The sequence below is a fragment of the Apteryx mantelli genome, chromosome 14, assembly GCF_036417845.1.
Source record: "Apteryx mantelli isolate bAptMan1 chromosome 14, bAptMan1.hap1, whole genome shotgun sequence".
NCBI lineage: Eukaryota > Metazoa > Chordata > Aves > Apterygiformes > Apterygidae > Apteryx > Apteryx mantelli.
This window is the reverse complement of record NC_089991.1, coordinates 1,499,228-1,524,334: the sequence shown is the minus strand read 5'-3', so window position 1 is coordinate 1,524,334 and position 25,107 is coordinate 1,499,228. Positions and strand designations below refer to the sequence as shown.

The 25,107-nt window shown below is 45.3% G+C and overlaps 1 long non-coding RNA gene across 1 annotated transcript; it reads right to left on the bottom strand.

The window, feature by feature from the left end:
* Window positions 1–7,567: 7,567 nt before the first annotated feature.
* On the bottom strand, window positions 7,568–16,855 carry LOC106487212 (uncharacterized). The gene is made up of 3 exons (XR_001293031.2): window positions 16,802–16,855; window positions 8,861–8,947; window positions 7,568–7,890 (listed from the first exon to the last, which is right to left on the bottom strand). It is a non-coding gene; the product is annotated as an uncharacterized lncRNA (long non-coding RNA).
* Between the last annotated feature and the right edge of the window lie 8,252 nt (window positions 16,856–25,107).

Here is a 25,107-nt window from a genome sequence, read left to right as displayed (position 1 = left end):
CGCGGGCAGGGACGCCGTCTCCAGCCAGCGCATCCAGAAACCAGCCCCGGGCTGCGCTGGGCTTCGCCTCCGGACGCGCCCTCACCCGAAACGGCTGGAATCTGCATCCGATGGGGTTAAAAGCCCCCAGGGGCTGCATTTCCCTCTCCTTCCCTCTTCGAAAAGGCGGGCGGCAGCGCCCTGCGCCGCGACAGCCGCCCGGGGGCCGCGGGAGCCCCCGCGGGAGCCGCTCGCCGGGCGGAAACGGGCCTGGAACGTGTTTAATGGCAGAAGGAATAAATCCTAGCATGCGTCTGACTGAAGCAGCACCGCTTTCCAAATGGAAACCCGGCATTCATTTCAGTCCGCCTCTTGCCTTAACCAATGCCGTTTGACGAGCACAACTGGAAGAGAGTGCAGAGCTACACGCATCGTGTATTAGCTCGAAAAGAGGTAATTTTTTCCCCTCGGCACTGAACACTTTTCACAGCTGCGCGTTGTAGAAAGAGGTGAGTTAAAAGGATGCTGGGGAAGCACACAGGAAAGAAAGGTCGTTACTGTGAAGTTCTTTATTTCCCATCTTTAAGGTCATATTAATTTAGGTTGAGATTTTTTAGACAAAACTTTCGGTCAGTGGAAATTGGACAAAAAGTTCCTCCGCTTCTCTGGCAATTTTCCTCCCTAAATAGGGAGACCCCTCCGTTCTCCCCCACTTTCCAAGTCCGCTTTAGGGCAGTGTTTTTCTCATTCCCCACGTTTCACCAGGCGCAGCCCATGGGCAAGGCACGCGGAGGAGCCAAGCAGCGGGCACGGATACCCAGCGCGGAGGCAGGCTGCTCCCGGGCGGGAAGCGGAGCCAGTTGCGGGGGGCAAGGAGCAGCTCGCTCTCACGGCCGCACCGGGGACGGACGGCTGCAAGCGTGCTCAGAACAGCTCCCGGGATAACGGGATCAGGATCGCAGCACACAGCGAGCAAGTCGGCGCTACCGCCAGTGAACCGCGCAGCCCGAGCGCGAGCGTCGAAAACCATCACCGGAGGCTGTGCAGCTTCTCGGGAACGGGGCAGCCGGTGTTACGCACGCAGTAATAATATATCTATATGTAAAGATATCTAACTTTAACTTGAACTTTTTCAGCGGTAGGGAGCTCTGCACAGGAATTCTAGCTTCTGCTGCGGTAAGTTGCCTTCAAAATTAAAAGTATAGGCCTGTCTCCGCCAGAATTAGTCTGACTGACTTCTGGGCGTTAGAGCTCATTATACCCTTGTTTTCATGACGGAAGGCCGTCAGTTTAATAATCTGGTGGTAAATCCATGTGCCACTTGACGGGGTACGCGTTTCATTGTGAGTAAGGAGATTTAATCACTTGGAACGAATAGTGCGACTTCTGGAATAAGTTTGATGCATTTAAAATGATGGCTGATGCATTAAACTGGAAGGCCTGGAAAGCATTTGTAATTCACATTTTACTATATTCTAATAGGGAGCACCTGCAAATATATCGGCTATGGTCACTCAGCTCTCCCACTGTCACTTTAACAACGCTTTAGTGCCCAGAAAGGTAGGACATTTACAGGACAATGGCGTATAGCATTAGTAAGTATGGCTTGTTTCTTGCTATTTTTTAGAAAACAGGATAACCAGGTACAAGTTAAACAAGTATCAAGAAGTTACATTTGGGAAAAATTGAGTATCAATAGAAAGCAGTAATGTAACAACAACAACAAAAAAAACAGTTTTCAATACAGTTTTGATGACCCAAACTGCTTCAATCAGTCTTTCAAAACTGAAGGTGAATACAGTTTCCTTCTTTCTATTGCTGTTATATCATAAGACCGATTTTCTATTCTAGCTTTAATCTTAACTCACAAGGACTTAAACAACAACAAAAAAATCCCTTTTATGCACTGAGTAAGCTTTTGAAAAGCTGTATTTGAGAAAATCTAACCAGAAAAAAAAAACCATATCTCAGCTTCCCCTGGCACGCATCTGTCTCTTTTTTTCAGTTTCATTTCCTTAAAGGAAATAAACTCATTCTGCTTAAAGACCTTTTATTCGTCCCGGGTGTACATGGCACAAAAGGGTAATTAATATGTAATCACAGACTAATTAAGTATGTTCTTTTGTGTTCTGCATTTATGAATCATGCCTAACAGCCTGAACTCCCGGGTCACTGGACATCCTTTATCCACCACAGTTGTCGTGTTTGCTGTATTCCTGTTGCTTTGCTTTGTGTACTTTGGAAGCGCTATGCTGTGCATTTCAGATACGCGAACACAGTAGTTCATACTGGTCTGGGCAGCTCTTCGAACAGAAGTGGAAGAAGAGGGACCGAGGCGAGGAAGCATCTTCCTCGGTTGCAGCCCGGTCATCCTGCAGCCTAGTCGCTGCCTTAAACTCATTCAAAAAGACTTGCTGAGTGAGCAAATACCGTATTAAATAGTAAATCAAATGGTGATGCCCAGTAACCTACCTCAGCCTAATTCCCTCTTTTTTAAGCATTTTTTTCCTTCCTAATCGATTTAGGGGTAAATCTTCTGTTAGGCCCCCTCAGTTGCTCGAGGGCATAAGACCAGTCCTTTTAAATAACGCGCTTAGCCACAAAACCCAGGGCCCTGCAGACTGCACGTTCTTTGCACGTGAACAGGGTTTCGGCAGAAAAAAAATGAAACTCCATTGTCCGTGTCTTCCCCTGCAAGGAACAAACTTACGTTTTTTGAACACAAGAAGAACCAAAATAGCTCACAGGACCCCGGCTCTTGCAGCTAATGGTCACTCCAGCTTTTATGAGGATCTTGCTCGTTTCGTAGTCCGTGCTTCTTTATCTGCCTGTCTCTAATAAACCTCCCAGCTCGCCCGGGGGGTCGGTAGCGTCCCCGGGCTGCGAGGCAGGAGCCCACGCTCTCCAAAGAGCGCGTGGCAGCGATCCGCTCTGCGCTCCCCAGGGCTCCCCTGCGCCACCTCCAAAGGCCCCGCGTCTCCATCCCCTTCTGCGAGCGAGCGCGGAGGAGGCTGCGGACGCGGCTCAGAGGGTGAAATCTCCCCTGCGACAGCGAGTAATTAGCCTCCATCAGGGCTGCAGAAAGCCCTCAGAAAGCAGAAAAACTGCACAGGAGGCTCATTTTAGAATGCAGAAGCTTCACTCACAAACGTACTGTGTAACCCTTGGTGCATTATAGAAGAGGAGTCGTCGCTAACAGTCTACTGAAGTCTTGTGTGTATCACTAAGCCATCACAACAATCTGGAATAACTGGCAGTTTTCCACTCAGAAAACCTATTCTGTTTAGCTTGTGTCTGCTGGGCCTGAAAAGAGCTGTTTTTGTACAACATGCAGAATTCCAGGAAAACCTGCAGTTCCCATTACCCAGTAATTTCTCAGTTTCCAGAAACAATCTGCCGCTAGCGAGATAAGAGTCTTTTTTAATAACTCTGCTGGCGTTGTCACTCTTGCCTGCTACCTGGCTAATGCGTGCAGCAGCCGGGACGTTCTCCTCCTCCTTGCAGTGAAGTTGCGTAGTGAGGTTAATGCCTCCTTCGAACCTCTCAGGTGGTTCCTCTCCCAGTCACCAGCGGTTTTCGCCTCCTCTCCGTTCACGCCTGGCTCCATCCAAGCACGAACACGCTGCTCTTCGCGGCATAACTCCGAGTTTCGCAAACTCTTCCGTCCTTGTAAACACAAAACATGTTGAACATGTAAACACTTGATTTGTTACTGTTTTTCTCGGGGCAAAGGTTTTTGTAAATAGTCGTCTTTCGCGGCACGGCACAGTAAACCACAACAACGGATTTGTCTCCTACCGCTGGGTTGGTCCCTGGAAATTACGTAATCCCAGGTAAATTTCCACCGCCGGGACAAATTCCTGCCCTGTGGAAGTCAACAGGAGTTTTAGCACTTGACATTTTCGAAGCAAGCTTGTATCTTATTTAAAAACCTTCCACAGCAAGTATGGTGCCATACCCATTACGTGGGTCTTTTCTAGACAAAACCTCCTTGCCTTGAAAAAAAAGAAATGAAAGTGCTTTGCCTTCTTTTATCTTCCCGTTTCCTTTTGTTACTTCGCTCACTTTGTACCAGACAGAACATCCCTAACGAAGGTGAAGCGGAGGTCTGGCTGCCAACGTGTCCAGCAAGGGCTGCATTAACTGCATCACTTTATCTAAAATCCTCGGGTCTTTTCAAGTGTCAAAGTTACATGGCACGCGTCACTCCGAGCCATAAGCTTGTGCAGCGTTAAGTGACATTACGATAATCCAGGGAACGAGTGTAGTTTCAGCTCACGGCATCGCTGCATCCTACGAGCAGTCATCCACAGCTCGCGCGTGGGCAGGGCTCCCGCGGCCCTCGGCGGGCGACTGGGGGGCTGCTAAAGCCCGCGTGCTCCCACGCAAGCTGGAGACGCACGCCACATTTTTTAAAAGAGGCCAAGGCACACGAAGCAGATCCTGATCTCTGCAGGAGATCCCGGTCTAAGACTGAGGAACTCGGAGAGAGCATCGAGAGCTGAGAGCAGGACCCCGTAAAACATCATCTCGCCTTTGCCTGGGCCGACGCAACGCTACGGCACGGAAAAGTGACGTGACAAGGCAAGGTGGCAAAGGTGCAAACATGATCTGGATTTTTCAGATCCCAGACTTTTTCCTCTCTCTAGAGAAAATATGCATGCCTGAGCATGCGGGTTTGCAAAACCAGGCCCTTCGCACCCGTGGATTAGATAAAGCCGATGAAGGAAGCGGAACTGAAACTCTCCTCTCCCGGCGGTGTAATGAGCAGGGCAGGATTTCCCCACTGAAGTCCATAGGAACGCGACACCCAACACACATCCCTCAAGGTCAACACGCCAAGACAGTTACTGACTTTGGCCAGAAATCCCGCTTCGGAGGGACGTTCAGTAGGAGTAATGGAGATGTTACAGCGCAAGGGATTTTAAAAGAGAGCTCGAGCGTTTTATGAAAGGATGAGGGAGAACCCCCTTCCGGCCCTGCGGGGTTTCTAAACTGCCGAAAGACCAGCTGCAAAGGGAGCAGCGGTCAGAGGAACCCGAGCTCTGCTCTCATTGCATTAGTCTCGCCGCGCGACCTCGCGCCAGGCAGCCTCCGCGCTGCCGGACCTCCGCTTGCACAGCGAAATGACAGACGCCTGGCAGGTACGCAAGGTGCAGGCACCAAGCGCTTCAGAAACAGAGGCTACTGCACAAATTAAAGGCAGTAAGTGGCTATACAGCATCTCTAATCCGGGCGGACAGAGCGGTGCCTTCGGGCTGCACGGTGTTTCTGGGCACGAGGAACGCAAACCAGCTGCTGAGGAGTTAAAGCGCGCTAAGGTCACAGCAAGAAGCATCTGAACTACAGTCAATTCATTTATGAGAGTTTAAATAGTCGCCGAATGACACTGTGAACTATTAAGTTAATTGCCTGAGCGACCTTTCAGAGGACGTGCAAACCGTTTAGGGGAAGGGCAAGCGGGAAAGCAGACCGAGCACTGCGCACCCGCGACCTCGTGGACGCGTCCGCACCGCCGTCGGGACACGCTCGCCCTGGGGACAGGGGTGCTGGAGAGCGGCTGCTTGGGGCAGGAAGGCTCCCTGCAGCCCCAGGTAAGGAGACGCTTCCTGTGGCTCTCCACAGCGAGCCAAAAACACGTACCTCGAATAAGGAACGTCGCAGCCTGCCAGTACCGAAGGAGCTGGCAAAGGACAACAAGCTTTTTCTCTGGAAAAGAGATCCGGTAGTTTCATGCAGGAAAAAGTAAAGAAGTCAGCAGCCATCAGTACAGAATTATAAAGCTTGAGGCTTCACAGCTAGATATCCGGCATGAAAATCAAAACCAGTGATGCAGATGCCCCGATGCTGAACAAATTCAGCAGCTCTACCCAGGGCGTAGAGGTTGCTTACGCAGGAGTCTGCTACAGCCTCCTACTATCCACTCTGTGTGCTTGCGAAAAGGAACGGCCATTTTTCGGAGAAAGTATGATTTCAACAAAATTATACACAGGCATAGCCTGTACACATGTTTAAATTCTTTATACAGATCAGGTAACTGCACCTAAAAGTAGACGTAGGCGCGTGCACCCACCGGCGGCCGCACCGCAGCAGGGCAGCGCCGCGGCGAGACCCTCGCCCAGAGCAATTGCAATGCAAAAAAGGAGGCACAGTGACAGAACTGAAAACTAAGTTTTATTTACAGCTTGTGCTGAAAATTGAGCGTTTTCTAAGACTGGAACATTCTGAATGAAATAACTCCCCAACGTTTTAGTTAAAATTATGAAGATACTTTAAAGTGGATGCGACTCAGAGTTCAAAGAGTTAAGTCAGTTTTTGAAGTAGGTCTGCAAGGTCTCAGCTGTGAGAGTGTAAATTGTTGGCAAAACAATTCAGTGCTGTTCAAGTAGAATTATATAAGCAGATTTATGTGTATATAATCAGATAATAGTGCCAAGTATAAGGCGCTCTCAAGCTGTTTGTATATACAATTTTTTCTTGCAAAGAGAAGTATAATACAAAAGACCCATTGGTACTAGCGCTTGCATATAGTTTGTAAAGTTACATGTGAAGTTTTTTGGTATGGTAATTGAATATTTCTAAATCTGTAAGGCTTAAAACTGGCTTCAAATGACTATTTAAATGTAACAGTTAATGTAATATGCCTCTTTAAAAAAAAAAAAAAACAAAATGAAACCAAAGCAACTTTTACCATATATCAGCAAAGAAGAGTTACATAGCTCGAGCAGCAATAACTTATGCATTGGTGACTTACATGGTTTTTATTCACTTATTTTCTCCAATTCCATAAGAAATGCATATTCACCATGGCAACCTCTTCACCACATGCCAGGATTCCAATTCAAATATAAAGGGTTCCTTTTCCAAAGACCCTCTAAGGTCACTGGTGTACTAAAATCCTTTAGCGACAGAATGTACACAATCCAATATGATTTCTTCCTGCAAAAGTAATATACTGCAATTTTTCCTTTGTTAGGAGAGATTTTTCCTCCCCTTCCCCAATCCCTCTTTTTTTCCCCAAACACATAGCAATAAGAGGATACCTATAAAGGTTCTTGCCTGGTTAAAACATAAGTCACAAAAAAAGGGGGGGGGTGAATTATGTATATATATACACACACATACACACACACGTATATCTATGTATACTCACCCACTCTACATATATACACATATTCCAGGAGTTTAGACAGATATTAATTAGCACTGGGGGGAAAAAAAGAACAGAATTTAAAGTAGCAACTTAACCTTAATTTGTGATGGGAAGATTTGGTAGAATATAGATATTTGATCCAGATCTCAGGTTTGCTTTTTCTTTGCAGTGTGACTGAAATTCACGTTTGCCAGAGCAGGGTGTTGTTGGCAAGTCACCCTTGGCCGGGGAACCTGAGCCTCGCTCGACGCACGGCTCCTAGCTCTGCAGAGAGCTTTTCCAAGAAACGGAGTTATGATGAATCACGGTAATAGTCTGTCAGTGGACAGTAGCCCAACAAGATAAGAGAGAGGAGACTTCACTCCGCAACTAAAATAGTTTCTTTCTACAGTGCATATTTAATTGCTATAGAAATAGAATAGTTTTAGACTGCAGACAGCTAGAGGGACGACAGCAAGAGGGATCTCCGCCTAACATCATTAAGCGGTGAAACCCACTGAGATACGACGCTGTGGCCGTCGAAAGCATGGATGGGTCCAGTAAGGGGCTGACCAAGCCTGAAGGTGACAGGCCTAACCGTGGCGCTGAAACACGATGTTCCGGAAGCAAGAGCTGGCTCTGCCAACGCACAAACACTCAGGTGGGCTCGTCGGGAGGGCACGCTGGGAGAGGATCCTGCTCTGCTTCTTCCGTACTCTAAGCATTGGCTCGTCACTGCTTCAGATGAGACACTGGCATGGATGGGTCCAAGGCCTGATCTGTTACGGGAATGGTTATGTTCTGATGTGTGATAAATTGACTAAATTTGCCAAAATGTTATGTATTTCAGCACATAGCCTTGCTTTTCCTTTGATTGGCTTTTATAAATTAAGAGGGACATTTACTTACCTGCTTGGATGACCTAAATATATCTTACGAAGGAAAAAGAAAAGGTCTTGCATGAATGCAAGTGCAAACTCCCATTGCAATTAAAGCTCTGAAAGAACCGCGGCCCGGGAGCGCCTCGCGCCCCTCAGCAGGGACAGCCACATGCGGGGCAGACACCCGGCAGGTGCAACCGGCCGCGGAGCTGCGTCCCAGCCCGTTCCTCTCGGCCCCGCGCGCATCCGGCTCCCTGGAGAGGCTGCCCCGGCAGCACTTCCACAGCACGAATAATTTGTCATCTTTCTTTTTTTATCATTTTTATCAATTTTTATCATCTTTCTCAGCGGTAAGGTGTGTTTTACTATTTTCCCCTACTTGGAGCAAGTATTGAGGAAAATCCTGCGAGTTTATTATGGTGCTCCTCCTGTACGCCTTTCTTGAAGGGCTTTTAAGGTTGTCCAGGACATCTAGAGAACTGGAGACAGGCCGGGCTGCTGTTTAGCCGGCAGGGAGCTGGTGGTGACGGTTCCCGAGCCCCGGCTCTGCCCCGGGCCATGCAGAACGGCTTCAGGGACGGCACAAAACTTCCCAGCACCTCCCGGCCAAGCCGCACTGCGCCCCTTGGTACGAAATTCAAATCACATTCAAATTGCATTAGTAGGTCTCCATGACTCATGCGTGACTGCTAATATGAAGAACATGATTCCTGTCATGCAACAGCAATGTTTTTGGGTATTACTGAGCCTTGCTGCTCCCGCAGAACTGCGTGCACGCACGCCGAGCTCTGCAGCGCCGGGCAGTCCCGCGGACACCGGCTCGGCACACTGTGCCTGCTGAGGGGTTAAGCAATACGAGGGCACTTACCCAGCGCAACTGCTAGCTGAAACAGAAGATGCATTGCATTTCACCGTCTGCATCAGGGTTCAGATGGACACTTGAAGAAGATAAGATCTGAGTTAAAAACAAACAAACAAAAAAGTTTACAGCAACTGTTCACAAATAGTTTCATTCTCCGGTGGCAGCCCAGCCTGCATAGCTGTGAAGTGACAGTGAATGCTAGCCAGATGTCTTGTAGTCAAGTAAGTTGTCTGCTAGAGGATTTGGTCTACACTGCGTTTACTAACAAAGCTGTAGGGCATTTCCTTGATGTTTCCCTTCTTCCCATCAGAACAGGCTTATGCAGGGAAAGCTCTCTTCCTACCCGGGAATATCTGTTGCTTTCTTTCTCAGAAGGAGTTAGCCATTGGAAGAGCACGCATTAAATCCACGTACATTAAAGTGCAGTATCTACTAGTTTGCTAACTATTTTAAGTGAAGGGGCATAGCTTAAATGGTAAGCACATTAGCAACCCAATTTTGTCACATAGTTTTACTGATCGCCTCGGTGGATAAGCCATGTAAGGAGCAGTGCCGTGTTCCCTTTCGAGACGGCAGTACCTTCCCGAAAGAGCAGGGATATCGGCTAGTTGTCCCCGCTCTAAGGCAACTCCCTGCTCCGGCTGCTCTCGCCGGGCAGCGCTGGGAAAAGGCAGCTGGGCCGGCTACACCACCCACCTGTTTTTCCCTTGTGTGCCCAGTCTGTTTTGACAATCTCTTTTCCTTAGGTAAAAGCTAGCTTACGTCCGAGTCCAAACAAAAACTTTGCGAGTCGCAGCAATGTCCTGCTCACCGAAGAGCACAAAGCAAACATTTGCCCCGGCTGAATCCAGACCGTGTTCGGCTCCATCCAGAATATACAGCGAGTTCAGGCAATTCGTGCCCTGCAGAAGCAGGGAAATTCAACCTGCTATTTCTAATTCATGCGAGTAGTCTGGCTACAGGTAATGTCATGAATTAGATGAGGAAGGTGATTTATCTGAATGAGAGATGGTAGGAGCAATCCTAGTAGTTTGGGATTCCGAATTTTCTGCATTCCGGATTATACAGTTTAAAATAAAATGCAGGTTGGAAATTAGATCAGTCTTCTTCCTGTACAGCACAGGAGTTTTCCAGGTCTTAACCTGGTTTTGGGGTACTACCCTGGCCCGTTAACCAAGAAGGAAACACAATGAAGTTTGAAGCACCATACGTCTAAGAACAAGCCTGTTTTTGTACAATTTACTTTGTGTTTGTAAAAAAACCACATTCTGACTTCCCCGAGCCAAAAAACCAAAAGAAAGCAATCCACAAGATGATGATGCATTCTTCTGCACTCACCAAATTTTAAAAAACTTAAAATACTTTATAAATCAAGCATGAACAAATCTGTGATGAAAGACTAAACCTGTTAAGAGAAAGATGTTTTTGCTCAACAAGGCTGTGCACTTAATAAGAAACTTCCAAAGAATCTGCTCTTTTCATCTTTAGAAAAACGAGTACGTGTGTCAGTGCAACCACGCGTTGCTGCTGAAAAGAGGCAGACAATTATGGATGGCAGTGGAAGAACGCTCACGGCGCTGCGCCTTCCAGCGTAACTCACAGGAGGAGGCGAGACAAGTGCACACTGTAGGATGCTTTAAATCTGAAAATAATATTAGTGGGTAATGGAAAGAGTAAACACAATCATGACAGCTCTCGATGCTTAAGAAGTTTCAGGGATGGAAGTGTCAACACCCGGGAGCAAAACTAAAGCAATATTTCCACTGGTAAATGTTCCACATTCCCAAGCATTCAGGTGCTTGTGCTGCAGGTCTTTCTCAGACTAAATTCTCATCCTGCAAACTTCAAGAACTGCCTTGCCTGAACACTAAATTGTGCATTAAATCTGTATTTGAGATTTCAGATCACATGAAACAAAGGAAAATTAACTTTTTGGTCGGGTACAAGATTAAGCAGCAGGGGTAATTTGCCTTAGGAAAAGAGAGGGCTCAAGTGTACTTCATTTTCTGACGGCAGAAGAGGCAATGCCACTGCTTTCAGAGGACGTGCTTGCGCAGCAAAGTCTTAGTGTTATGTTGGTGGAGGGCTGCAAAGCACACTCGATAAAAACTTGCCAAAGCAAGCGTTTACACCATGGAAAAAGTTCAGAAATGCATCAGTAAGGGTTAAGCTGAGAAGTCTTTTCACAGCTGTTAGACTGCTTTGTTTGTGGCGTCACCTAAAACCGATACAGAGCATCCAGAAAGGAGCTCTTGGCACCTGATAGTTTCTCATTCGACAACAACACTGTTCAGACAGGTGGGAAAGTCATGTAGCTACAAGATAGCTGCGATATCAGCCACTCATCGCAAGGCATTTCCCACGGAGCTGCCGGAGAGGTATTTATATGCATAGCGGGGATGGCTTGGGAGTTATATGATAGCTAGAAAGGTAAAGAGAAAACGTGCACCAACCTCATGTGCGACACAGAAAGAGAAGCCTTCTGCTTGACTGGAATCAGCCAATGTGACTTGTGAAGAGTTTCTCACAAGCTCTTAAAGATCTTGCTTGGCTTTTTTAATATTTAAGAACATGACACTTTTCAATTCATCCCCAGGTTTAATGGCCTTCAGCAATTAAAGCTGAATCTAATTTGTATTTCTGTTTTTTTTGCATTTACAGATGAGTTTTTAATTATGGAACTGAACTTATAAGGACCAGGAAACTGGCCCAGAATACATCTATAATATTTTTATACATGGACTTGGGGATATAACATATTTTAAATCTAGAATATTGCTAATTTGGTCTTCAAACCAGCAAAGTGTTTTTAAATAACATCTGTTGCTGGCCTTAGACTACCATTAAGTAGTATACTATTTAGTATACTGAAAATATTTTAAAATGAAACCTGAATCTATGCTGCCAACATACTACTCTGTTCAGAGACACTTTGCGCTGGAGACGAACTGATAGATGTTTGAGAAAATAATGGCACAGCGCACTCGCCAATCCCAATTTTGTTACCTCAGCCTGCACAATTACATAGTTTCTATTTTCCCTTTTTCACTTCTACTAAGAAAAAAAAAAAGCAAGCGAGCAAGCAAGCAAGCAAATAATACCAGGCTAAAGCGCCGAGACACACGGCACTCCTAGATGTGCCTTCACGGAGGCAGGGAGGGTCAGGCCATGCCCCACGGCACCTCTCACCGAGCTCCTGCTACGCTTCCAGCCACGGAGCGCCAGGTACCACCACCACAGCCAGGTACCACCTTCGCGTTCGCCGGTGACCCTCAAACACTTGCACTGGTTCTTCCAGTGCATCATGCACATTCAAGACAGAATAGCAACCAGAGGCACCTGTCTAGTACCATAGTTTGCCGAGACATTAACCTTCCTCGAGAAGGCTCGTGGCGATCTGCGCATTGAAGATGCGTGGCACCGAGCATGCCGGAGGCTGTCGGGTCGGGGCTCGCACCTGCAGCCCGCGAGCGCGAGCTGGGGCTCCCTCCTCTTGCAGCGAGCTGCGCGGTGGCAGGCTTCCTCGGGGATCAGCTCTGGATGCCTCAGCAGCTGGCACAAGTTTTGAAGAAAAAGGTGGGAGAAATCCCAGTCACCAGCTCCTCCAGGTCACCAGCACCTCTCCAGCCTGTCCGTTTAACCCTGGGCACGTCTCAGACCGCAAGCCAAGCCGGGGCCTGAAGGAGCTCAATTCCCTAGTGTGCTACGGGAACGCTCAGGGATAAGGTAGTCAGAAGGGGATTTTTTGTTTGTTTAGGGAAATCAAAGCATCCCAAGCTGGTGTGGATAACGCCACTCTCAAGAGAGTTCAGTGTCCTGCCTGGCTGTATTTGTCCTATCCTAAAATACCCACGTTTGGCTGGGATACGGGTTCCCGCTGGGTGCTGCTGAATTCAAAGTTTTTAGCTAGATTCACAGAGCTCTGCCCAAGCCCCCCACAAATCCTGGCGAATCCACTTCTATTTGGCTATTCCGGGGTCAAGTTTTCTTTCACTCCCTTCTGCCGGAGGGGCTCCGCTTTTGCGTAAACGCTGGTGGAGCAGCAGCCTGGATGTAGGTCCCTCACGGGCCAGACGACAGCTCCCGTTACCAGAGCATCGTCTCTCCCCGACTCTGAACATTTGTTTACACAAGTGTAATAGCTCCAGAAGACACAGAGATACTTAAACGAGAATGGCCCAAAGCCCAGGCACAAGAGCGCGCTTGCTCCGCGGCACGCTTCCCCGGCTCCGGCATCCCCCGGGCGCTCCGCCGTACTCCGCGTCCGCTGCGGGAGCGCGATGCCTCCCTCCCCGCACCTCCGCTCGCCGGCTGGGATGCCGCGCGGCACCGACTGGGGTCCCTGCGGTGCCACCAGTGACGCTAGAGATGAGGCAGGTCCATGCCTGAACCTGCTGCTCCCTGCCCCGCTTCTGCTATCTAAACCAGACAGTGAGTCTTCACTATTAAAAAAAAACAAAAAAAACCACCAAAAGTTATTTGGTGTGGTATCAGAAGTGTTTTCCCGTCATATTATACCTGTGCAATACCAGAAGATCTAGTTACGCACACGTGCTTACACTTTGGGGCACTTTCCCAGTGCTCACTTGCAGGAACGAGTCCAAATTCTGCTGGGTCTGGGGGAGCAACGGCCTGCAATACAGCATTGACCACTGACAGTGGATTTTAACAGTTGTTTCTGGAATAATTTGTCTCTGGCACATTAGAAAGTCACTAAACAGAGATATGTTAGAGAGAAATAATTGCCATCCCCATCAAAATGAATACAGATGTATGATCAACAAGACATGGTATTTATATAATATTCTCATATCATGTAAATAGAGATGATGCATAAAGGTAAAGCCTGTGAATCATTCATTTGGTTTATGAGACTGAATAAGTTCTGGCTCTATCAGTATTATCATCACTGAAGAAACAAGCCTGGAACTGGGAGAAACTATTCATCCCAGATTAGTAGAATTATTCTTTTCAGTTTAGACATAAACCAAAATACATCATTTCAAATTATGTCCAGAAATAACTACTCTCAGGTTAAGCATAAGATAACAACAGATGCTTCCAAACACTGATGCTCTGAGCAGTGTCCTAAATTCCTTGCTAAGATTTTACCTGTTTTTGAAGTCAGTGGAACTCTGAATTAGGGAGAAAAAACAATTGCCAGAGGTATGTTCATACTGCAATAGTCAAACGATATGCTCTTTCTAAAGCGTCCCACTGATTTTCAGATAAGCCCGTCTCAAGAATAATACTATAGCAAATGTCACTTCTCAGGAACCAAACGCTTTACCAGCGAAACAGCAGGCAAGCGTCGTGCTGCCCGAGGCTGCAAGAAGCGGGACACACTTGGCACCTCACCTATCGTGAGCTGTACACGCTGGTCTAGAGATGGATTTAGCTTTTGGCTTTACAGCTAACCGCTCCAAGACCCGAGTCCAAACAACCCCCCGTAGAACTTCCCTCCACAATTTCTCACATATAAAACCCCACAGAAGGACAGGAAATCTGAAATGCATTTATTCGCTCGTTCAGCACAGATCCATGAGCTGCAAACGCGGGAAGAGTCCAGCGCAGCAATCGGCTGCGTGCCCAAGGTCCCCGAGCACCAGAGGCCAACACCAGGAATACTTCCATAAGACTGAGTCCCCATGGAGTCGGGAATTAACTTTCTGAACCTGCAGCCCGGAGGATCACGCTGGCAGCACCAGCAGAGCAAATCCGAGTAGACCATGTACTAAAATAACATACAACAGAAGGCATGTTCTATAAAAGTGACTGAACTAGGGTCATCCAAGCTGAATCCATCGAAGCGAAAACCGCCTTTTTCTAAGTGGAACAGGATCCCTCCCACACAGGCGCCCTCGTAAGCACCACCAGCGGAAGGTTATCTCTGAACTCGCGACGCGCCGAAGGACCAGCTCCAGGAACGGCCGCCGCGGCCACGCCGAGCCCACCACGGCCACGCCGGAGCCAGCCCTCACGGGACCCACAGCAGCTCGTTTCCCCCGAAACCTAGGTAGCTCTGCTGAATGCACTGCAGTTTTGGGGAAAGCCATAGAGAAGCTCCCTTGGACCCTAGCTCTGGCGCCGGCTTCGAACCTGCGGCACTTGCCGCAGCTCCCTGCAGCGCTCTCCGGGCCAGCCGGCCTGCTTCCCGTCCATCCCCGGGCTGCAGAAACCTCCTCTGGCAATTGCTGCCTTTCTCCGTCGTAGCATTCTTGTATCACGCACGAATCATAAAAATCAATCTGGGTGCTGGTGTTCGCTTATAATTGCCGGTATTTCACAATGTACAGACTACCCACCGGGCTCGGTAAGCTCTGCATTGCTCACAGTTTACAGCATTCGCTCCCATTGTAGAATCCTCTGCTTTTAGAGTGAAATATTTGGCCTTGGCTGCTGTCCTGTAGCTTACTGTACAGCTAAGATGCAACTGAGAGGTTACTAACTGGTCACAGTTTTGTTGCAATCGTTTACTGGCAGTTTGTGAAAAGCTCAAATGCATAAAAATGTTTGAATGGGAAACTTTCATCACAACAGGAAGCATGATTGCAAACCGAACAACGAATTGCTCTAATTTAGATTTGCTTGGGTGATTTTTTTTTTGTTTTTGTTTCCGTTTTGACCATTTTCCTATTTTGGCTACGAAGTTTGGAAATCCTGCACGATTACATTGTTACCACATCAGCCGCTGTGTGGGGGCACTGGTACATGGCTCAAATCCCACATTTTGGTGAAGGATGCCGTATTTCCCAGTCACATCTAATTACTGTAGAGGGCTACCCTGCAACCAAAGGGACAGATATTCCCCATCTGATTTCAGTGCTGGCAGGAAAATGCATTTCACCCAATTAACATCGACCAGAGTTATTTTATCGCTGACCTTGCTCCTGTTCTCACTGTAGGAAACAAGGGGAGGATCAGGCACCAGGACCCTGGCTCAGGAGCGCAGCAAGGTACACGCTTCTTCCAGCTCCGTGCAGGGAAAGCCCTTGGCATACTTTTAAAGCTCAGGATGTCCTTAAACGTTCTCCTTCATTAGGGCTTGGAATTCCTTAAAATTGTTTCTGGCTGCCTGGGATTGTTATTCATTAAAAAACATTTTTAAACCTCAAGTGACTTACAGCACAATTTTAGTGACTTAATATTTTTGTATATATTATCTAACTCCAATGAGGCTGCAGAGGGGATTACAAGACAGGCCAGAACATACTTCCAGCTAAGACAAGCATAAGAGCTTTTAAAAGTATATAATTCAATACCAAATGCATCATTAGACAAAGACTGTAATAATTAGCTGAGAGGAGAAAAGCCACAGAAAAATAGCTGGATAAGGAATTCCATATCCCGCTATTGTTGGAAGGGTCTAAAGAAACGAACATTTGTATTCTACTGGAATATACGCGTTATTATTTTAAAGAACTTCCAGAAATATTTAAACAAACATTCACATATGAACAGACTTAAATATGATTAAGTATATCTATGTAGTCACTAAAGATTAATTGACTATACTTACACTGCTTTATAGAAGTTCCCTCCCAATGTCAAGTTTATTGCTTGGTGTCACAACGAAGTTTATTATTCTGAGAATGCTCTTTCTCCCTCTAAGCTTCCTGCCAGAAGATATTAGCTAGTATCTGCCAAAGAGACTTCGCCAGACTACATGGAAATCACTTGCACCCCGGTTCTGCACAATCCAAAACCTTTTGGGTGATAGACATTGGTATCAATCTGTCCCACTAGTTGATTTGCTTTTTTCATGGCAAATGAGTAACTAGCACTTCTTAAAAATCATCCTGAAATCAGTTTCAAAGATAAGCAAGATAAGCACAAAAAATAAATTCATTTTTATTCTGCCAAAAAAAAAAAAAAATCAAGCTTAAGTGCACTGGAAATAAAATTACAAGAAGGTGAAACAAAACAAAATACATCATCAATAGCTACCTGAAACTTCAGGTCTATCCTTGGTGTCTCCTTCACGATTCAAGGGATGGTTGGTCAAAAGGGCTAAGCAAAAATGCTGGCAGGCGCTTCCCTTGTCAGAGTATTGCTGCAGGAAAAAACAGGTCATCGCAGCCGCTGAAGCTGAGGGCCTGACTCATAAAGCAGCATCTGATCTGCAAGATGTTGCCTTAGAGAGCATGAACTTATGCTTTGGCTGCAGCCTTCTCTCTAAATCTCCTTTTTGCTGGGATAGGCATCGAGTGCAAGGGAAATTACAATAGACTTTTTCCTACCTATCCTACTTAGTCAAAATGCAGATGTAGCATCACCAGAGCTGTTTTCCCAAACAGAAGATATTTTACTTTCTGATAATCAATATGTTATTTCACATGGTAATTCCCTATCTTCCTTCTCTGCTTCTCTTGAGAAGGTGATTTCAGCTGGATCCTCCTCCAGGCAGTATGACAAAATTTAGCTTAATTTTCAAACGTCAAAATTATACAATAAATCCTATAACCTTATGAATCCTTGAAGATGCTTAAGTTTACATTCAGATTATGCAAGAAATATTTGTAATATGTAACGGTGATTTTACAACAAACTAATAATGTTAGTGTAATGCAGATAGAGGAGATGCTCTTTTCATTATCTTTGCTATTCAAAATACTTAAGAATCCTATTACTATACCTTATGAATCATATGCACTACATGAAGCATTCATCATACAAACCACCATAAAAGTGCTCTATGTGCAAAATTAACTTTTAATATCAAAAGTTTTCTTTTTTTCTTAAAAGAAGAAGAAAACATTATGGACAAAAACAGAAATTCAGTTTTGGATGAATAGGTTGAAAGTACCCTTCACAGCCAAAAGGGTCTTTTTGTAAAAGAAAAAGCAACACACTTTTTTTAGAAAACATTAAAAAGAATGATAGAAAGTTTTTACTGGCCTCATTTCTAATATTTGTAACTGGCCAAGAGGGAACAAACGCATTTTATGGTCCTTAGTCTTTCACGTGTGGCATGTCATTTCCTAATTTTTTCTCAAATGAGGCTTGGATCAAATGGCAGAAGTGAATACTTCAAAGTTCAAGTAAATGAAAGCCAATGAATAAGCTAACTCATTTGGGTAGTGAAATTATGCAATTGTTTCTAGTAATGCAGTGAAACAAAAATGCATTGAGTAATGCAAGTTTAACTAATCTTTTGATTGCAAGAATTTCCTAGTTTTGTGGCAATCTAAGAAAAGAATCTCAATTTGCTTCTAGGGAGAAAAAGGAGAGAATCACTAGGACTTGGTGGGACTGACTGGACACAGATTTGCGTTTCAGTTGCTCTGGAAAGACGTGCGGGATGATCTTTCTACCACCGCAACGGACGCTGCAGAAGAGGTCTTGCCTCCTAAAGGCTTACTAAGGAGGCCAGAAGAACAAAAGCATGGGCAGCATGACAGCATGGGCAGCCTGTTCCAGGACCCGGCCCGGTCCAGCCTGCTTTTCACTCTCGCGCAGGTCACAGGACACCGACTGTGTCGGGAGAGAGTAGGTCCCCATGCTGCTCCAGGCACCAGGCTCCTCTGGGGACGACGGAGAGGACCTTGGTGCCAGCATCAAGGGAGACGCGCATGAACACCGGGCCTGTGCTCTACCAGCTCAGCCCACGGCAGAGTTAATGGCTCAGTTGATCACAGCACGCAACGCCGAGCTGACTTTTGACTTCAGGTCAGGCAATCAAACACCACTTGTCTGACCAAGTTTGCCAGGGCATGTTTACCTCTTCAAGATTTTTTGGAACAAAGTTAAGTTGGCAGAGCTAGCTGGTACATGGTTCAGTAGTTTCTGCCATGCAGCTGTCGCGTTCTTCATTTGGTGCCTCTAAAAGCAGTACTATGGGACAACAAAATTACAGCCTGACTGAAGCAGTTTGGAAATCTCTCTCCTCTCCCCATTACATTGGGGCTTACTCATAAGACCTAGGAACTCCCTGGATGATCCCCAGCCTCACTGGGCACTGGGTCGGTAAAGGGTCCCCATGCCCATTTTGTTCCAGATCTGCCACTTGCACTTTTTTCTCCCTGTTACACCTGGTCACCAGGTAGGGTGGAAAAAAAAACCCCAAAAACTATCAGAGCAGTTACCCGAATAGTAGGAAGGAGCTTTATACAGCTGAGGATTCTTTCATATTCATTACGTCTGTTTTACTTTTGCCTCCTAACAGTGAAATAAGTCAGCTTCTCTCTTCTGTAGTTTTTTTTAGTGTGTGTATGTATATATATATGTGTTAAAAATATCAAACATTGCTGCATTTGTGACTGATTCTACAACATTTAAGAAGAGAGGGGGCACAGGAATCAGTCGGAGGTAAAGAGAGAACAGAAACCACAGGCTCAGCACTGGAAAAAGGTCTAGGGAGAGCATAGCCATTTGTAAGATTGCCTCAGATGCTGATCTTTTCTTTGCGAAAGTGTAAAGGCAGCTCAGATTTATAAGAGCACACATCTGGCAGCCTTGCTGGTTTCATTTACCAATCGGTTCATGCCACTGGCACCCTTGTTAGCTGCATTCTTAAGTCTCCATAAGGCTGGACTCTAGTACAAAAATGCACAGACCAATTTGAAAAATACAGTATCTTCACCCTTTCTCTCACCTCTGGGAAGGCGGAAGGCAGCATCAGTTGGCAGAACTAAGCCATGTGAAACAATACAACCTTTGTCTCCGTAAAGATTGTCTTCACCTTCTTGGCTTTGCCTTGGTTTCTCTTTTCTAGGGATGTTGAGCTACAGCCAGACTGCAGACATGCATATTTTCAACAGCTGCCTCCCTTCTAGCTAACTGATCGTATGTCAGCTCTACTGTACGCCTTTATCCCTCCTGCAGCTGGCAGGAGTTTCCCTCTGGGCTTTAGCTCTGGTGCAACAGCCGTTCACAGCGAGGCCGCTGGACAGCACAGTGGAAAGGGAACTCGGGATGCTTTTCCCTGTTGCTCCAGAGGGTCGTCCCCCCATCGCTTCTGGGGAACAAGCTAGCTTCCTCCTGGCGGTTATGTAACAGTCCTTGCTTACAGAGCAAGCATTGTTCTGGCAAATAATTAAAATATAGTATGTACAAATACCTGAGTATTCCTGCAGATAGAACTCCAGAATTTGCTCTCTGTTCTACAGCTTGCCTCGTTCCACCTCAGCCCTGCAAAAGGGTCAAATGCAAGTGCACAATATATGTATGAAATATGAAACCTCTTGGCACAGAAAGTTGAGTTTTAATAACTGAGTTGATTATTGTTTGTTATATCATAAGCAAACCCCACTGAAGATATAAAATAATTTGGATGGTATGAAGAATGGCCCATGCACAGCTCATGGCATCCAAGATAATACATTGAGACTGTTGAATAGTGAAGAAACCCTATTATCATTAGCAGACCTTCCACAGACTCCTCAAATCACAAAATATGGAACTGTGTTGCTCTATTGAAGAGCTGTCGTAAAAGGGAGGTTACACAACAGAAGATTAGCAGTTTGGCCCTATCAGATATTCATACACATAAGACCCCCCCCAAGCTTTGTCTCCTCCAGGTTAAACAAGTCCTCTCCTCATTATGTGAGATGCTCCAGTCCCTTAATCATATTTGTGGCTCTTCACTAGACTCTCTACAGTATGTCCATGTCTTTCTTGTACTGGCTAGCCAGACCTGGACCCAGCACTCCAGATGTGGTCTCACATCTGGGAGGGTAGAGGAGAAGGATCACCTCCTTCCACCTGTTGCAATACTATTACTAATGCAGCCCAGGATGCTGTTGAGCTTTTTGCTGCAAGGGCACACTGCTGGCTCATGTTCAACTTTTTGCCTACCAGAACACCAAGGTCCTTCTCTACAAAGCCGCTTTACAGCTGGTCAGCCCCCAGGCTGTACTGGCGATGACATCCCATAATAGAGAGTCCAGAGAAGGTCACTGTTAATAAGGAACTTGCCCTTCAATGTCTGACTCCTAAATTCTTCAGCGTTAGGACCCAGAAAGTAATAATAAATAAAGTTTCCTGCACTGTCCATTTTAAATATTAAATCCATTAGGCCCATGTTTGTCTGGAAGAACAGGAAGCATCCACGAACGTGCTCATACACACCAGAGCAGGGGAAGGTATCTTGAATGTGTGGACAACCTGGGGATTTTTCAGAGAAAAGACTTTCCGTTGGAATAAACTGATCTGTCCAGAAGAAAGAGGCCCTTCCCCCTGGAAACACGCACTTTTGAGGGCATATATTGGTATGAGCAGGCTCTATGAAGGAGCATGTTGGGTGCAGAATAGGGTTTCTGACATAGTCCCTGTTATACCCCAGTTTATGGTGCTTCCCGGACATCGCGCAGCTCAAGGTTGAGCCCCTGCTCAGCATCAGTTGCTTGACTTTATGCCAAGCTATGAGGTCAGCCTCCATCTAGCTTAACAGATATTTCTTCCTTGCATTTCCAGAGGATGAGAGTTACAAGAACCAGTTCTATGCCAGAAGATAGAAATATCTCGGATTCAAATTCCTGTTCAAGTCTAGCTTGAACTGGACTCAAGCCCAGTCCCAAAACTTGGGACTTCTGTAGGTGTGTGGCACAGCCTCGTGATTCTGTTATTTGGGATTTGTGTGCGCATTCACGAGCTGTGCATTTTTCACTACAGTTGTGGCTGATGCACATCAAAAACAAATTTCAGTCTCAGTTTTCCCAGAAAATGACGTTCTTGTGTTCTAGCCAGCCCTACTCAATGCTAGTGAATACAGTATTTTGATAACATAGTTAGGGCTTAGCATAGTTGGATGAGTAATAAATTGGCCAAGAAGTGAAACTGATTTTAAATTACCCTTTCAGAAGAGAAACCCTTTCAAGAAACTATTAATGTTCTTTTCACACTTGAAGAAATGACTTGAATCTTTTATCAGTTCTATATCTTTAGACAAGCAGAAAGAAAACCAGCCTTTCACGTAGGCAGAGATGACCGTTTCGATGGAAGTACGTGCTGTAGAGCACATTCATTAACCTTCCCGGGGAAGCAGAAGTTTCACCACACATAACCCAGGAAAACCAACCCCCCTCATTTGACAGGCTTCCTCTGCGCTGTGAAAATTTAACTGAAGATAATGGGGGGGGGGGAAGGAATATCTCACAGAAATAGTTTGTGTTTTGCTCTGCACAGCCTTCCTGTTTTAGGAATAAAATTGATAAAAGGTACCAGATGTAATTACTGATCAAAAAGGTGATCCAATAAGTCCATACTATTAACTCACCAGAGCTGGCACAGCAAAAAAGGAAGGGGGAAAAAATTAAAAAGAGGGAAGGAAAAAGAGAAAAGAGAAGGTAGACTGGCCAGAAGAAAGATTCAGATTAGAATTTCTCAGAGCTGCTGAAGGGAGATAAATGTTACTGAGTATCCCTATCTTACTGCTTAAAAACTATATTTTTTCAGTTCTTTATTTTCTACTGTATGGGGAAGAATCTTTAAGTGATTATGTGCCTCAAAACAGGGGGGAAGTGCATTCTCTTTCCCCATACCCTTAAGCATACACTAACATCTTCAAGGAGGCTCAAGTGAATGAGCTGTTCTTCTTGCAGCTGGCAGATATTGGAAATGTAGGTGCTTGCCCTGAAGAGTGTCATTTCTCACCCTCAAACTGAGAAAACTCATATAGAGAAGTTCAAAAGGCCAGATCAGTGAGAATAACTCAAAACAGCGTCCTGACTAACGGCCTGCTCCAGAAACTGGATTCAAATCCATTTTCTGCCTTAGTTATCTGGAATATAAGATCACATATTTTTAAATGCTTAAAGTGTTATAAAATTTAATTGCTTTATACTCAAAAAAAAAGTGATATTCACTTCTTGGTGCCTAGAGTTTGACTATATATGGCTTGGATTAGAGGAGATGCATACCTGGGAGGAAATCAGGATTAAGACTCTTTATAACTAAGAGTAGCTAACTCTACATTTGCAACATTTTCCAGACTCTTCCCCAAATCCCTAACCCTGTAGAAGTCTGCATGCCTACAAAAGCTCACAAGTTCTTCAGGCACTGCACACAACACAGCGCTAAGCCCCAGATGAATCCTTCTGGAAGATGTACAGTATACATGTCCACAATTGCCAAAGGGTGAGGTCATTTGGGAAGGAATTTTATTTATTCAGGAAATATTTCTGGAAATATTTACATGTCAAGATTACATGTTTAAATTCTTGACAAAACAAGCTCTAGGCCACATGCACATTTTCTAAAGATTTCTGCAAGTATTTCTTCAGGTTTCCTACATGCAAAAGGCTTTACCTTTACATTGTCATTCTGCTGATAGCAACAGATCTTTTCTCTAAGTTAAGGGGATAAAATTCAGCTGAGAACTTGAGTCCTCAAAACAGAAAAGGAGGCTGTAATTCCTTTTCAGTGCAAAGACATCAAGGAAAGGAAGCAACTTCATACAGACACTAAGATCAGGATATGCAATCAGATCCTCTTTATCAGTGTAGAGGTGTAAATTAAGTAAGGTTTCTGCATATGAATGGGTGTTCAGGACTGCCAGGATCAGCCACATCAAATTAGAGGCAACACGATTAGTTATAAACACTTCTGGGAAGAAAGTGCGTCAAATAGACCTGTGCTGATCCACGGATTTCGAGCAGGAGCCAAGCTCCCAGCCCCACGGGAGGTGCAGAGCTCCTCCTTGGGATCTCGATGATGCTTTGCTTCCTCGGAGTGGATCTCCCCTCCTGCCGCCGCTCCATCTGTCGCTGTACAGCCTCCTGCAGCCAATGCTGCGCTTTATAGAGACCTCCAGAAAAGCCCAGGGAAGCTGCTCTCGTTCCAGTTTTAGGCAAGCAACTTGGCACCTGCATTTAACCTTCCACATGGCAGGCTTGGGTTAGGATCATTACAGCCAAGCCCTGTCCTGTGTCGAATTCACCGTGCAAAACACACTCCTTGCAGCTTATCAACTATCTGTGCCATACTTCAGACTCAAAAGACGTCATCTTCAGCGATTACCAAGCTCTTCCAAGAGTTTTAGATGCCCAAGTGACTTGCGGACAAACCCCTCAATGGCAGTATGTGGAATGAAATTCTATCCTGTTTGAAATGCCTTAATTTTTTTTTAAATATTCTTGTAGAATTGCAGACTATTACCTAGTAATGAGGACAGGTGCTTAGAGGTAATATTTCTGCTCTGGAAAAAGACAATCCCTCTATTGAGTTTTCCATTCATGAGGCTAGCTTAATATTTTACTTGATCACAGTAGAAGGGAAGAAAATGATCAGGAAAGGTATAAAATAGCTTCCATGTGAGAAATGACCAGACAACTATGACTCTTTAGGCTGCAAGAAAGATTACTGGGTGGGGGACAGGGAATATGACAGAAGCCTGTAAAATTATGAGTAGCACAGAGAAGATGAATAGGGAATAGATTCATCACTGTGTCCCACAGTCCAAGGACTAGAGGCATCAAGTGAAGTTATCACACAGCAGTTTTCACATGAGCAGGAGTTCACAACACAGTGACACTGCAGAAGACACTGCCACAGAAGATACCACAAGTTCACTTCGGTTCAAAGGTCTGACAAATTTTGGAAGAAAGAAAGAAAAAGTACTGACATAGTACTGTAGTCTTTTTCTCTGTGGACCTCCACCCACGCATAAAGAAGATAGTTTATCTATACCACAAGTATACCACTTCTGTGAGAAGAAATATGTAAATCCCCTTATTTGCTCTATTATCAAGTAGTAAATTATTTTAAGCCAGAAAATGAAGATAGCATGAACTTATGATGGTGTGAATTGATTATCATTTTCCAACATGCTGCGATATCTACTGTTTTTCCTCAATTATTAACAAATTTGAGAGGTTGACGCCTAATTCCCGGAAGCATAGAGGAATTGTGGCACAGCAGTCTTAACAGGTTCAGTGGTGTTATTCCTGGAGGTGTGTATAATCTCTCTAAAACTTATATCCAGATCTAAGTCTCCATACTCTAACTGAAAGGAAGAAATTAGGCTAATTAAATACTGGAACAGAGGATGACTACACAGTAAGATTCTGATTATTCAGAGAGATTAGGGCAATATCAGCTTATCTGGTTAATAATAAGTCACAGTCTTTGTCATGAGAAAGACATACAAACAGTTCTTCAGACTTGAAAGCTTTGGACTCATAACCTCCACTGATGGCTCAGCTTCACAAAGTGCAAATTCACTGTGAGCAGACTCAACCATATTCAAAGTATTCATCGAAAAGGCTTTTTTTTAAAAAGGGGAAAAAACCCCTATGTTTTTTAAAGTTAGTTTG